Source organism: Parasteatoda tepidariorum, chromosome 8 (genome assembly GCF_982258835.1).
Source record: "Parasteatoda tepidariorum strain Cologne lab strain chromosome 8, Ptep-v5.0, whole genome shotgun sequence".
Lineage (NCBI taxonomy): Eukaryota > Metazoa > Arthropoda > Arachnida > Araneae > Theridiidae > Parasteatoda > Parasteatoda tepidariorum.
The window spans coordinates 66,036,951-66,053,962 of NC_141762.1; positions in this window are offsets into that span (position 1 = coordinate 66,036,951).

Genomic DNA, 17,012 nt, shown 5'->3' on the forward strand with positions numbered 1-17,012 from the left:
TGCAAAAAGATATGGTATACTTTGTGTAACGTAAATAAAGCACATACCAAGTACAAAAATGGACTTACTATAGTTTCGGTTCTTGTCTGCGATACTTTTTGTCTGGAGAACCGAAACTATAATGTATTCGTTTCAGAACAAGATTTCCGCATTATTCAAGTTGTTTTTTTACTTTGATCTAATTTTAAGCATTAAGAGGTAGAACTTCAAAATTCATATTAATCAAAGCAAAATATCATTTGAAATTACAAAACTGAATACGACATCGGCTTTCGTCCTTGTTTTTCTTTATTTTTTAGTTTGTTCATTTTTACTAAAAATAGTGTGGTGCTATAATACAGAAAATAAGAATCTAATAATTCAATCAGGAACGTTGTCGATTGTTTGAGATTCTTGCCTTATTTCGCATAACTATAAATGAAAACGTAAAGATAACAAAACTAAATAACGTTTGCAATTTCCGTGACTTTTTAATAGGCTTTATAACTTGTTGAATGACATATAGAAAATCCATAAACCCGCAAAAAATTTCCTTAAAAGTAATTCAACTTTTATTATTATTTTTTTTAATTTAATGATTATAATTTTTTTTATTTAGAACTGCCTTTGAACTTAATTAATTACTCAGCTTATATGTCATTAATATGTTTATACTATTATTATTTATAACTACTATACTATTACCATTAGATACTATTTCCTAATGTTTTATTATCAAGATTCTTGCCTTATTTCGCATAACTATAAATGCAAACGTAAACATAACAAAACTAAATAACGTTTGAAATTTCCGTAACTTTTTAATAGGTTTTATAACTTGTTGAATAACATAAAGAAAATCCATAAACCAGCAAAACAATTCCTTAAAAGTAATTCAACTTTATTATTTTTTTTAATTTAAAGATTACAATTTTTTAATTGGAACTGTCCTTGAACTTAATTAGCTTAAATGTCATTAATAGGCTTATACTATTACTATTTATGACTATTATACTATTACCATTAGATACTATTTCCTAATGTTTTATTATCAAGAAAATATAAGTACTTTTTTTACGTCGTCTTAAAGCTGCACAATGTGCTTATTGGCGACAGTCTGGGAAACATTCCTGAGAATGATCCGAAGACATGCCACCGCTATTTTGATCCTCTGCGGAGGAGATGTCTCCTCTGCTTTGGTAGCCCAACGACATGCGTGCGAAGTCGAGCACTTTGTGGCAGAACAGTTTAACGAAGATCGATACCTCGCACCTTCGGTCCCTAATCAGGCTGATCAAAGTGGACACCCTTTATCTTACTGACCGCAGCCAGTGATACTTGACTTCAGTATTCTACTGGGAACAGTGTCCTTACGATATGTCCACTACGGGACAATGTTTGTAATGGAAAAAGAAGGGACATTTTTTAGGTTGTTGCTTTTAATAGTGGGGGATTTTTCTTACACTTTTTATCATTTTGGGGCTAGACGAGTCATCGTCAAAAGAAGACTTAATAAACCACCTCAGAGACAATAACGACCGCCTATTTCGTGAAGGAGAATTTGAAGTAACGTTCTGGATCAAATCAAAGAAAAGTGCCCACTGGGTTGTTATGGTAGAGTCGAGAACTTTTAGAAGAATTATTAAAAAAGATAGAGTGAAAGTCGGATGGGGATGTCACCAAATTAAGGAATAACTCAGAGCACTCAGGAGCTATAAGTGCTTCGATTGGGGCACATGGCAGGACACTGTCAATCTGATGAATTCTGCTCCAGTTGTAGCAGCACAGGGTACTACGCGAATAAATGCAAGGCGAAAAGAAAATGTGTCAACTGAATAACATGACGTTTGGCACATCGCTGAGAACTGACCATAGCGTCCTGAGTAAAACCTGTGTCTCGAATCAACACGCTGCTATAAGACTCCAGCGAAAAACCAGATATTGGGACTAAAATCTGTTCTACCTTCAAAGTACATTGTAAGCCATTACAGTAACTTCAGTCTGCTGTAGACATATATTTTTTTCCTTCATGGCAATTTAACTTGTTGCTATAGCTTGTTTTTCTGTTTTAACTATTGTAAACAACATTTGTTCTATTGTTTGTAATTGTTCTTTTCGATGAAAGCTGTTGGTTTGAAAGTCTTCCAGCCTGAGAACTGCTCTCGGATGTTGTTCCTCTTCCGTCGGCCCGGTTGGCCTTGGTCTGCAGGGGAGTTGACACTACCCCCCTGTGGGTTTTGCTTTTTCGTCCACCTCTGCTCTCGACGTGGCATGGGATGCTTTTTTTTCGTGCGTGACTCAGGGCCCTGTGACTTTGGTCTATACATTGCTTAGTGTCTTGTGCTGTGTGGTGCTGCTTAGCTACGGCGGGAAATCAAAATCTCGACGTGTGGGCCCTAAAAGTCGCCTTAATTATTGAACTAACAAGCCTTATAACTTATCCGCTTAAATGCTTTAAAAAACAAGTCACCGTATATGAATTCGGCTTAATACTTGTTGAATAAAAGAAAAATATTGAAATAGAAAATTAGATACATAAAATAGGAAATATATAAAAGCTGGGATTAGTAAAGGTTGGAATTATTAAAAAAAGTATTTAATAAATATTAAAATTAGAAATATATTATAAATTTTATTTGATAAATATATTTTATTCACAAATTATGTTTTACATTTATATACAGGCATAGCAATTTTTTTTTGTTCAAAAAATAGACAAATTAGGGAGAAACAATGATGAATACAAAGTAATCGTAAGCCTTACTATCAGGAAGCGAATTAGGACGATTAGGATGCGAATTAGAACGAAAATTTACACACATATATATATATATATATATATATATATATATATATATATATATATATATATATATATATATATATATATATATATATATATATATATATATATATATATATATATATATATATATATATATATATATATATATATATATATATATATATATATATATATATATATATATATATATATATAGATAGACAGATAGATAGATAGATAGATAGATAGATAGATAGATAGATAGATAGATAGATAGATAGATAGATAGATAGATAGATAGATAGATAGGTAGATAGATAGATATATAAAATTAAGAATAAAATATTAAGTAAAGATAATAACTAGTTCATAAAAACAATTCTTACGATTTTTTTTATAAAACCTTATAAAATTAAGATATTTTAGTATTAATATTTTTAAAAGATTTTAGAACCGTTTTAAAAATATATACATATATACACTTTATTATTATTTTTATCTTCGATATTGCCAGTTAGGTTTCTTTCCCCATCATTGCAACCATAATATCTTCGCGCAGATTGAAGAAAAAGTAGAAAAGAAATGTCAAAGTTAATGGTCTTTGAAAGATGAAATGTGGTAAGTTGTTATTTATCTTCTCCAAATATAGCAATTTAAAGAGCTATATTTAGAGACTCTTGATTTCATGTGATGACAGATAAGACTAAAAAAAAATAATAACATTGGTATCGCGTCATAAACTAAAAGAAGAAACAGTCTATACTTTTTCAGAAAAAAAACGCAGAAATAGAATCGTAATGTAAGAAAAATAATTATCTATCCCTTTGGCTATGTTTAAAAAACCATTTTTGAATTGTTTAAAAAACATTCATTCAGAAACATCGACACCACTTACAATAAATTTCTTGTATCCTTGAAATACCAATAACACAAGCGGATGATTCGTATTACTAATATAAAAGAACAGCAGATCCTAATTCTTAACGTTAAAGCATTAGTAAATAGAAGACATGCTATAAGAATATTTCGAGTAATATTTTAGTTAATTTAAAAACGTAAATTGAAAGCACAATAGCAACTTCTGGAATCTGTTACCTATTTTTGAATTAAGCACCATTTTATTTGATAATCTGACTAAGTAAAGTCAAGTATAAACCAAAGTATATAATGTTTTTAAACACAAAATGTTTATAATTAAAATGTAACGTATAGTATCAAATTAAGTATAGTTTGAAAGAAGGCGATAAGATATTTTATATTTTTTAAAGCATCCGCTGTAGAAAATAAAATAGAAGCAGAATCTTCTTTAAAAACTAAGCGCACTTTTCTCTTTTCCATTATTTAAACTGAAAATATCAAATTTAAAAATCGTTTTCATTTCTTTCAACTGTTTGCTGTTTCTAGTCATCGGATTTGCACGTTCTACGATTCAATCTTAATAGCTCAAGAGGGTGACTTTAAATATTCTAATTAGTAAGTGCAGAAGGCATTTAAGTTGCGAAATCAGGCACAAAAACGTACTTTCTCTGAATAAACATGCGTTTTTCTCGACGGATTCGGATTTCTGACTCTGAAAATAAAAAATTAACTGCAATCTGGGAAATATGGTCCCCATATCTTGGTCAGGAGAGCTATCCATATTTTGGAATCCTTAATGCTCATTTTACTTTACGCATACTTCGCCATTTCTTCAGAAATTTCAAAGCGAATTTAAACGTTTTGGCACACAATAAAATTCGTTTATCCAACAAAAATTTCATGCAAAAAATAAACTAATTTTAGTAAATATTTACAATTTTTTTATTATTTTATTTAACAATAGTCGGAAACATTTCATCATTTTAAAGAATATAAATTTACATGACGAAATACAATGCTTGAGTAAAATTGATAGAATAATTCCTGAGATATCTAATTTTTAAGAAAGTTGTATTTTCACAATTTGATTTATCAGGAACTATTTCAATCAAATTTTGTATTCAGAAATATAAAAATACATTTTTTAAAGTAATGTAAGAAATTGTGTACCTTAAAATTTAAAATGTTTCCGGCTATTACTTAATAAAATAATGAAAAAATTATAAAGACCTACTGGAACTTGTTTTTTGAGTGAAATTATTTTTGGATAAGTGGATTTTATAACTGTGGGGCAAAAATTCATTTTGGTTAGAAACCTTCTTCAGACATGGTAAAATAAGCAAAACAGTGAAATTAACATTAAAGTGTCCAAAATGCGAACTGCTCTCCTGACCAAACTATTGGGACCATGTTTCCCAGATTGCTACCATTCCCTTTTTTTCGGAGGTAAAATATCCAAATCCATCGGAAAAAAGGCATTTTATTCAGAGAAAGCACACTTTTGTGTCTGATTTCGTAACTTAAAACATCGTCTGGGCTGATTAATTAGCCTATTTGAGGTCATCCCATCAGACCAATAAGATTGAGTCCTAGAACGTAATACGATTATTAAATCAAAAATTATTCAGGGTTTTTCGTTTTTTCTTTATAAATTTATTTTATTTTGCTGATTTTATTTTGCGCACTGCACATAAAACCATTTATTGGAATAAAAAGGGCAATTGCTGCACAGATACTGCTTACTAAAAAGTATCAGTAGTCGTGGAATAAAGTCAAGACAGTTAGCCGCAGAACGGCAATGCAATGTTATCGAGGACTATCTGAAGCCTGTGACAAAAATGCGTTATAGCATGGCTTCTCGATGTGCTAAAATGTTTATTACTGGTTGGACTTTTTGCGGGTTTGCCTGCAACGAGTCAAGTATCTATATTTCCAACCTCACATTAACATCGTGAAGTGGTTTCTTGTGATAAACCGCGAGTGAATTATCCATTAAAATTTCGGATCTGCCATCAATTCGTATAGAACATAAGATCTGTGTTGCCCTGTTTTGGTTACTACAGGGGTTGGACAAAATAATGGAAATATTTCTATACTAATACATTTTTTCACATTTTTCCAGAAATAATTATAACTTGTGACATCCATTTTGGTTCTGTGTTGTTGACGTTTTTAGGTGGTGTTCAAACACCCTCTATACTCACCGCACATGAGTCCTTTCCTAAGCTGAAGGAACCCTTTTGATGCATCCGATTTCCTGACGTACCATGTATGATCCAAAAAAATAAGGTTAAAATAAAAAATAAGGTTCCATTGCTGACAGCAACAAACGACACCTTTGCCAACAACTGTTTGATGTCTGTAGAAGATATAAGACTTTGACGGCGAGCATATTAAAGGAATTTATTATAATATTTATTGCACGTTTATTAAAGGTTTTTCCTGGTGAATTGCCATTACTTTAGAAACAAACCTTAAAAGTAGAGTACAGAAAAAATATACTGAGGAAAAAAATAAACTTTTTGTCAAACTAGCGTAATATGCCCAATATAATTTTTATATTATCTTAAAAAACAGCTGTATTGAAAAAAAATTAGTTAGTGGTGAGCATAAATTTTCCTTATGTTTCATAGAAAAATAATTGTTTCCAAAATTTCATAATTTTTATGGTCTCATTACACCTTAATCCCCCACAACATGGGTATTTAATTCTCTGAAAAGTATTCTGAGGATCGATTTTCCTGAATTAAATTTCATATCTTTTTAAAAATCATCAAAAAATTCCAGAAATAAAAATTATGCTTATAATACGCGTATATTATATTTGATACATGAAATCATATGACATTGTGTAAGAAAACATAAGTAGTCTTTAAAGCTTAAAACATTATATATCTTGAAATTTAAGAAATTTACTATCACGGACTAATTTGTTGTATGCTCTTTAAATATTTATTGTTAAAGCTAATAAAGTCAAAAAGTTTAAAAGATTGTCGAATAAATGTATTGAAATTTGACTGCGAATCTTTTATCAAAGCATTAAAAAAACTATAAAAGAGGAGAAAAAAACCTAAATAATGTTTCTTTACTTATCTTCTTTGTAAACAAGGCAGTAGAAACGGGTAATGCTATTCTTTTTATGGACGTAAAAGATTGCAAAAAAGTAAAAGAGAAAGAGAGATAATCTTTTCCTTTCCATGCTGTGTTAGTTTTATGTATGTTTCTAAATATAGTGAGAATTTTAAATAAAAATATGCTTAGAAAAAGTAGATAAACTTTCTTTTCAAAAAGCATCTTCAACTACAAAACTCTATGAAACAAAACAAATAAAATCTGGAATATTTTACAAAACAAAAATTTTAATTTTGTGTAAGAAGTTTTTTTTTTATTTCTCAAAAATATGTCGAAAATTCTGAATTCTTTAAAAAAAAGTTTCAATAGTGTATTAATTCGAAAACAAAACATAAAACAGAAAAAAATGCATTTTTTGTTCATTTTAAAAATTTTTAGGAAGGGAAACAGAAAGTTAGAAAACATTTTTTTTAACTTTAGAAAAAAAAATTGAAATTTTTTTTTACAAATTACATTTATTTACGCAGTTTTAATTAATAGTTTTACACATACATATAAACGTATATCCGTATACCCCTATAAACGGGTGCGACGGATGGGTGTGGCAGAAGTCGAATTCTTAGCCATAGATGGCGCCATTGGAAAGCAAGAACAATCGCATCCCTCTGCCTAAACAGGCATACGAAACCTACCAACCAACCAACACAGACCTATTTTATTTTAACCTATTTTTTATCAGTTCTTATTTTAAAAAGGTCATTAATCCAATATTCTAAAATAACGTAACGTAAAAATAAATCTGTTAACGTAAAATTATATGTTAAAAAATGTTTTTAATAGTACATATGTTCTTAGATAGCGTGAAATGAAAATACATTTATTGCTTTCCTAAATTCTTAAAAATTATAATTTTTTTTAAAAATATTATATTAATTTCTATCATTTATACTGTTTTTATACCACTAATGCATTTTTTTACCAGATTATTTGCATCAACAGGGCTAATAATTCCAAAATAAAAATATTTTTATACTAACTGCGCTCAAAGCAAAAATTCATGTTTTTATTTCAAAAACATTTTACGTTTCAAATCCATGAAATAAATTTTGATTTATTTAAAAAATATTTTATTTTAATATAGTTAAGCCAAAATTATATTAAAATAATTAATTTGATAATAAATCTCGCGTGGTTTAAACTGCAATTATATTTAGCTAAAATATCAACATAATTTCTCTTATTTACACAATTTTATACCCCCACTTAATCAAACTAACACATTTTTATCAGACTAGGTAAAAAAAAAAAAATCTATCAACATAAGCCTTACACTCAGGCTCTTTATTGCTATTGTTTCCTTAAGGCGTAAATACAACGTTTCACTTTTAATCGTAGCGTAAACACAGTTAAAAGCCTTGTCCGTGAAAGTGCGCGTGGAGAAAATGTCACGTAACTTGAAATTTTTTTCACATGCAACAATCGTTACAACTTTTCTCCGTTTTACTCTAATCCGCTCCAATGATTTAATCCAAAAAGAAAACGTTCATTTTTTTATCTCTTTGAAGAGAATCCGCCTTTTACCTGAGTCTAATTTCGATTTTAATGGTCTGTTTAGAATTTATAAAAAATGAAATAAAAGGAGTTGCTTTTTATTTAAATCATGAACCGATGATTTGGTCTTCTTGTTTGTAAAATCACGTTAGTATTCTTCAATATCCCGTCTTTTATTCCTTGGTTACAATGTTTTTTAAAAACATGACCTATATTGTATTGTCAGGTATTAAAATGTTAAAATCTGGAGCATTAAAATATCTTAAAGATAGTTCCAGATATGTAATTTTCACAACTATTTATCTCTCAACTGGTCCCATCTCATTCAGAACATGATTCAGATGCAGATTCATCAACATATATCAAATTTGTGAATTTTTATCTGTACAAAAAAGGATTACTCTTAATTTTCATCAGCAAATCAATCATAAGGTATGTAGTATGTGTATGTGACCGATGCATCTTAAAATATATCTTTAATTTTAATGCATTTTTTAAGTCTATTTTGATAAAGCATTTTCACAGTATTTTTTACTTATGCAGATTAAATGTCAATTTTTTTTTTTTTTGGTATTTACACATATCTCTCATTTGTTTTCACATTCTACTTTTTAATATCACAAAACATATCGAGTATATTTTTAAAGAAACGAATAAAGCAATTTAAAATTCATTATTTTTAGTAAGAGTTAAATATTTACTTAACAGTTTTAAGATACTTATTCACGTTGCGTCAAACAAATCTGGATTCAAAATGAATTAAATACGAAAAATAACGAGTTAAACTTTTGAATATAAAATGATTTTAAAGAGAGTACCAAATATGCTATTTGTACAAATATTTATTTTTCGAGGAAGTCCCATCTTATTTAAAATATATTTTAGATAATATTGAATATTTTCATAATGTCAAGAATTTCCACTCCCTAACCCCCGCTATTGTTTTACAATATTTTCCACAAAATCAAAGAACATTTTATTACTATCATATATATTTATTATAGTTCATGTATAGACATTTTGTTATTAAGTTAATCATAGCGTTATGAGTGACCACCTAATTCTTAAATGTACTTGCAAATAAATTTTAAATCGAAAAATACAAATTATGCCACTGAACAGAAGTAATTAATTTTACTCGCTAAAGGAAATTATATGATTAAAACAATTGTAATAGCAAAGGTTTATTTTATCTCCTTTAAATTAAGTTTCTTGTATGTTCTCAAAAAATATTTGGCAGCTTTAAAAATATATATTTACATTTGACATTATTAAATCTCTTTTTTTAACTTCTGACACCAACTGAAGCACAAGTTTATGAAATAACAATCTCGAAAGAGATAGATACATTTTTCCACAACAAAGGATAAATAATCCCTATTTAAATCCAAAAATTAAGTAAAAATTTGTGATAAAAAAATTACGTAAAATTGCGAAAATTTTCAAAACATAGGAATTTAAAAAAATAAAACTATGTGTTACGTTCATAAATAGAAATAGTCCGTTCAGCATATCTAGATATCTCCTTTTCAAAAATCGAATTTCTTATTAATTTTTAAATTTATATTTAGGCGATGCATTTCTGCGCCTTGCATAGATTTATTTTTTGCTGAAAATTTAACAGTAAATAATACTAAAACTAATTACCAAATGTGATTCTTGCTTCATTTTACGTTTTGTACATTTTTCTGCATATCTTTGTAATTTTAATTTCTAAAGCCTTGTAGTTTTTGCGCAGAAAATCAAAATGCAACTTAAAGGGGAACCTCACAAAACAGTGTACACTTTGAAATATTTCGGTTCAATTTACAGTAAAAAGTACTGGCACTCTAAGTGCATCTTGCGTAAAATCCATTTTACAGTAAAATTCCTTTTCAAACATAAAATTTTATATCTTAATTTTTACAGTAATATTTATTCAATTACAGTGACTCAGCGATTTTATGGTAAATACTACCATAAAATTTATGGTATATCAGATTCATTGTCCGAATCTAGTCGTAAAAATGCATTCTACGGTGAAAAAGTACCAGCACCCTAAAATGTCGGTACTTTTCGCAGTGATTTGATCCTGAATTTTTTGCAGTGTACAGTAGCGTTTGCTGTTTGGGGAATTCAACTTTACATTTGCTAATGAGAGTTTATTCTCTTTTTTAGTATCGAGATATTATTTGCTAAATGTTTATATAATAATCCTAAAATTAAAGTTCAAGATATTGCTTTTTCTTAATGAAAAAACCCATTAAAACTCAGAGGAAAAAAGTATTTTAATCATAAAAAGTAACAAGAATGGTTATATATATTTATTTATACCAAGGGTCATTATTCTTTAGCTTAAAAAACTGAGTTTTGGAGTTGGATTTAAATGCAAGAGTTTATGCAATCTATAGTTAATGGTTGGCAGACTATTTTGTAAAGTATTTTAAAGAAAACATATTTCAATCTGTGCGCAAGGGTTCTTTACAAGGATTGGTTAATTGCAAATTATAAAACATTGATACCCGGGCATTAAAAGAGCTTATGGAATTTACAAATGCGTAATTTTTTAAAACTGTTTATCTCCTATTTTCTATACGACATCTTGAAGATCTAGATTAATCAACGTAAATTAATATTGTGGGTTATAACGTATTCGAAAAGGGATACTTTTAAAGTTAATTTTAATTTATGAAACATGAGTAGTGTAATATGAACATGGCAGAAACATCCTTAACTTTAATTAAGTTTTTTTTTTATTTTAAAGCAATATTTTTAATAAAATTTTCAATGTCTGTTTAAACAAAATCAGCATTTCATAAAAAATAAAAATAAACATCATACTTTTTTTTTAAAATTCTCATTTTGTTTATATATATATATATATATTTAAACCGATGAAATTATATTTAAAACATTGTATATTTAAACCATTTTAATGTTTACACATATATTTATTATTACATTTTTTTTTAAAAATTCTTAACACCTATATACAATACACACTTCTTCATACACAAATAGTTACTCTATGACTCTAATGAAGAAATAATTATACAATATATAGAAATTACAGGGCACAACATTGTAATTAACATACAATCCTTTTTAAAATGAATATTTGACTAAACGCTGAATGATTCATATTCTAATAAGTTTCATATTATGCACTACATTAAAAGATATAAAATGAATCACTTGCTAATCAAGAAAAAATGTGGAAAATTGGAGTTTAAAACTATTTCATTGATTCAATCGTCTCTGATACGTAATATATTCAAATATAGCAATTAGCAATTTCAGTAATTTAAAGCCAATTTTGCTACTCTAAAAGCCTGAAAAGTCATTACGATTTCACTTACAGAAATACTTATTTTTAATAAAATCTGGGAATATTTTGTCGGTTTTAAGTTAAGCATTTTATTGTTAAAATAACATTTAGATACCATTTCTTTCATATATTGGCAAGTTTGTAATTAAAAGTTTCAAGTTAGGAGATGAAGTAACTTCAAGATATTAGTAAAGTTTTATTTTATTAATTGTTCATTTTGATTGTTATATATTATTTGCCCCCGTAACCTAAATTTTTAATTCCACCAATACACTATTCAATTGATAAAGCTTATTTAAATTGGGTAATTTTCAAGAATTTAAAAGTAATTTTAGTAACTTTCAAATCCAATCTTGCTTTTTTTTATTAAAGTATTGACAGATTATAAATAGCTAAATTTAAATTTTTTTGTATTTTCTTTTATTTTTTAAAATTATTTAACTAAATTCCTTCGATAATCAAATAAACAAATTCCATAAAACTACCATTCTGCGTGGTAATGACATTTATGTTAAAGAGGAAAAACATAATTCTGGTTAATAAAACAAAAATATACGGAATTTAATAACCCGTATATTTTTATGGTATATATACGGTCATTTATATGGTATTTTTTCTCTTCTTATGGTAATGACTTATCGAAAATTCTCGTTTTTAAAATTAAATTTCTTATTACCACATAATTAGTAAACATACAGAACTGAAGTTAATTTAACCAAAAAAATGGTTTTCATGCAATTCTATAAGGTTTCATGATAAAATCGCCAATTTTTACCATATTTAGCAAATTTTATCATGTATTTTAAAACCGCATTTAATTGTTAATTTTACTAAAATGCTTTGGTAAAATTAGCGCGATTTTTGGTGCTTACATAGAGCCAGAAACTCGATAGATTTTACCATATTCAGGTAGTTCCGATCATAATTTTTTTCCATAAAATATTAATTTTCCATAAAATATGGATTAATATTTCCAATAAAGCCATATGTAGCAGCATAAATAAATTAATATATTGTATGCATTATTCTTGCATCAAATGCAAGAATAACGCAGGATTTCAAGCAACCTGAATTATATTTAATAATCGATAAGGTACACATAAATTTCAATCTCAAAATATATTTACACTGTTCAGATTCAAAGTATATTTTTTAAACATACAAGTTTTCAATTGGAAAACCCATTTTTTTTTTCAAAAATGACACTTCATTTGAATCTCAATAAAAAAAATATATATTTCATTACATTCACTGTAAAAGCTATATCTTTATTTTCAGAATGAATTTCATCGTGAAAATATTCATATTTTCACTCTGTACTGTCTGTATATATTCATCCACTCCAAAATACTCAACGCCAGTAGGAAAAGTTCAAATACAAACAAGCTCAACCACAGTTGGAAAGACAGCAGCGCCACCTTCCCCAACAAATGTGCACAAAAAGTATGTCGACTTTGATCTGAAGTCGCAAAGTAGTCGCTACTCAAATGAGGATCCATTTCTTTATCACTACGGACACCATCACGGACATCATGGACACCATGACCATGGGCATCATAAGAGTTACGAGCATTTATACCCATATGAAAGTTATGACTACTACGGAAAAGACTACGGGATCGGTCATTTCTTGCCGTATGTTATCGGTGGAATTGCACTCCTCCTCCTGCCAATGTTGTCATTGCTGTTAACTCTAGCAGTAAATGTAGCACCTGGTAGTGCTATTCCAACTGCAGTAACTACTGCAACTGGAAAATTATTAAAATCTTTAAACTCAACAGATGCTCTTAATGAAATATGGACTACATTAGACTCTGCTATATCCAAATATGGACGCCGACTTCTGGAGGACGAATAGGAGAAGAGACTTGGGTGGTTCAGAACATTAAATAAATTTAAATAGTTCAAATATCTATTAACTTTTTTTTATTTTATTTAAAATGATGTTTGGAAAGCATATGCAAAAAAATTTATTAAATAAATGTATAAAGATATTTGAAAGGTTTTTCTCTTTTATTCTTATCATATTGAATTTTAACTTTTAAAAATAGTTTTTATTCCAAAATGATGTTCTGAAATGGTTTAGATATTATTAGTGTAAAGTTAAACGTTCTATTTTTCCAGTTTTTTTTTTTAATAAAATGTTTTTATTTTATACTAAGAAAATATCAAGTATATAAATAGCTTGAAATTTATTGGGTTTTTTTATGTTTGAAATTCCTTTTAAAATTTTACACTTCAAAGGGCACGTATACTTTTCGAAAAAGTATACTGCATGACAAATCGGTTTTTACGATGTTAGTTCATGAGGAAAAGGAATGCAGAGGCGACATTTTGCCTCAAAATGTTCCAACTTGCATTTTTCAATGCAAAAAAAAAGCATTGAATAATTTTAAATTAAAATATATTTATAAGAAAATTTTCTCAAAACTCTTTAAATATTTTAACTCGAATTTATGAAACTTTTCTCAAAGAATTTTATCTGAGCTATCCCTAAGGAAAAGATACTAAAAGAATTATTTTCGTATCTGAATAGTTTCAATCTTATTGTTATACATAGATTAAACGTAAGATTTTAAGATAAGATTTTGATCAGTATTTTTCTAAGAAGTTAGTAAAAATAACTGTAAAAAAACATACGCAGCTAAAAAGATAAGTACAAAAATTAATAACATCGTAAGAGACATCTGATTTGTGAGCTCCTTAAATTTGCTATCCCTTCTTAATTAGCTAAACATATTCTGTTTTACTAGAAATTTGAAAGGAAATCCCTTTTTTAAAATTTCAATTTAGCACCAAAAACATTAACCATATGAAACCGTTAAAAAATTAATCTTACTGTGTTAATCTAAGTTTATCGTTTTATTATATAAAGTACTTATATCTGTAACATTAGTTTGTTTTCAGCTATGAAAAAGAAGCTCTTTAATATTTGATGCAACTATGCGTAACATTTACGAACCCACCCGATTAATTGTATGTCTTAGGTCAAAGTGAGTATGATCAATGTCAAATAGAGTCCTTTATTTACTATTTTTTTAACTTTTAACTTTCACACCTAAGCATTTGTTTCATGTTTTGTCTTTTTCATATCTGCTACTGAAGGAATTTTTTTATTTGTCCGAAACCCAATAAAGACCTACCACTTGAAAAAACATTAGCAAAGAAACTGGAACAAATGGAACTATGCGACTCTTTGCTTTCGTTAAGAGACAAAGGCATTATTCATATAGTAACTCATACAGTATATTGATAATGCAATAACTGATTTGTAAAGCAACGAATCAGTTACTGCATTATCAATGCTATTGTAAAATGGCTAAGAGAAATGTCTTACTAATACCTTCAAATAAGAACAAAATGTAACTTTTACACCTTTATTTTATCACTCTCTTCTGTAATAAAAATGACAAATAAGATCAACTAGTTTTAAGCCATTTATGCTCAAAAACATATTTAATTGGTTTATTTATTTACGTGGATAATATCATTCCATGGCTGATATTTCTTCAAATAATAAAAATAGTCACAAATAATATTCAAATAATAAAAATGCATGTTCTATCACAATTATTAGTAATAGAAAACATACAACAGTTATTGTTCACATTATATTCAGAGTATTATGTCAAGATTAAAGTATTTATAGAGATTGTATTATTTGAGATATTAATTTAGCAGAGTTTTAATCTTTTTAATTTATAGATACACAGCCAGGATCTTCTTTCTAAAACTACGATAAAATAAATGGCATTATTCTATCCACCCAATTAACCGTAAAGTTCACGGTTAACTTCGAGGATGTACGGTAATTATCTATATGGTAATGGTAGTATTCTATCCACTCAATTAACCGTATGGTTAAAAAACCATAAATACAAAACTGTATGTTTTTTTTAAACATTCACAAAAAGCAAGGTTTCAAAACCGTAAAAAATAAATTTAATTGGACATCGGAACTAGGCTTTTAGTTAGGTAATGGGCACTGGAGTTAGATTGTGGTTGATCGTGTTTTATCAAATAAATCTAGTAATGTGGTTTAATTAGTTTAGCTGGTTGTTGCACCTATCTTAGGATGTAGGAAACAGTAGGCATTTTTTAACAGATTTATGGTGCTGCCATCTAAACGTGAATGAGAGTATCGTTTTCTAATAGTTCAGGGTCACAAATTGGGGAGCGCAGGATATGAAACTCCTCATGTGTGGAAGGAAATTGAGGAAATATTGTAGTATCAACGCCAGGACTCGAACCCTCGTTCGATCGGCCATGAGATTGAGAGATTATCCCTTTCAGCTATAATATGCATCCAGCTGTAAGGAACTAAGTGGTTTCATTGGATGAGCCTAGTTGGTGCGATAAAATCCTGGTTGTTTAACCGTATTAGGCGAAAGTGATTAGCAAACGATTTTCCCATGGCTAACAGTTTGAATACTATCTTTTTTATGAATATTTTACTGTTTTGTTTAAATATAACAATTAAATAAATTGTTACTTGGATATTTTTTCCTAGAAATTTTTAACGGTGTATATTATTAAAATATTAAATCGATAGTATTAGCAAAAGGTCATGCACTGTCTATGTTTAATCTCTTTCTAGTAGCCTTCGAGTTAGTAGAATACTTTTGAAAGTTACAAGAGAAAGTGAGTTTCATCTAAGAAAGAAATGTTCTTTTTTCTGTTTTATTTAGTGAAGTACTATCTCGCCTTGGGATAGAAAGGGTCTTTTTTTTTATTCCTCTCAGACGTGAATGGAAAACAGAATTTCTCTTGTAATAGAATGCTCACATAGCTTTAGCAAAAGGAAAATTTCTTTTTCTATCGAATTCGCAATATTTTTAGACAAATTCAATGGAGCGCAACCGAGCAAAACTGTTTTTTACTTAAAATCGAATGCAGCAGAAGAGAATATTATCAGTAAAATATATTTTTTTTTTTCAAAAAAAAAATGCTTTAAGACAAGTTGAACTTAGCTGAAACCCAATTTTTAATTGATTTATTGATGGAATTGTTTGAAACTACACTGCATCATATTGCTGATCTGAAAGTCAAAAAACAGATAAATGCAGCAAATACAAATAAACAGTGCAAAAGTGACATAAAACCAAGAAAAAGACATGGTGTTTTAAATGGAAAAAAAAAACTTGAGATAACAAAAGTTTTGATTTGATCTGTAAAGGCATTTACCAAGTTTTTTTTTCAGATCTGTTAAATATTTACAACTCCCTGTTGTATCTTGGGGCGATTTTATGCCAAGCTAGAAACATTTTATTTTCTTGCGGCACTAAAATAAAAAAATAAAAAACTTGTTTAAACCTAACATGCACTGTAAGAATGTCTCCACTAGATTCCAGTCAGTAACCGACAAAAAACATTTCAGTCACTGATTGTAAAATTAAGTTAACACCGGTAACAATAATATGTCCATAAAAATGCAGTCCAGATCAAAACTTTTTCCTATAT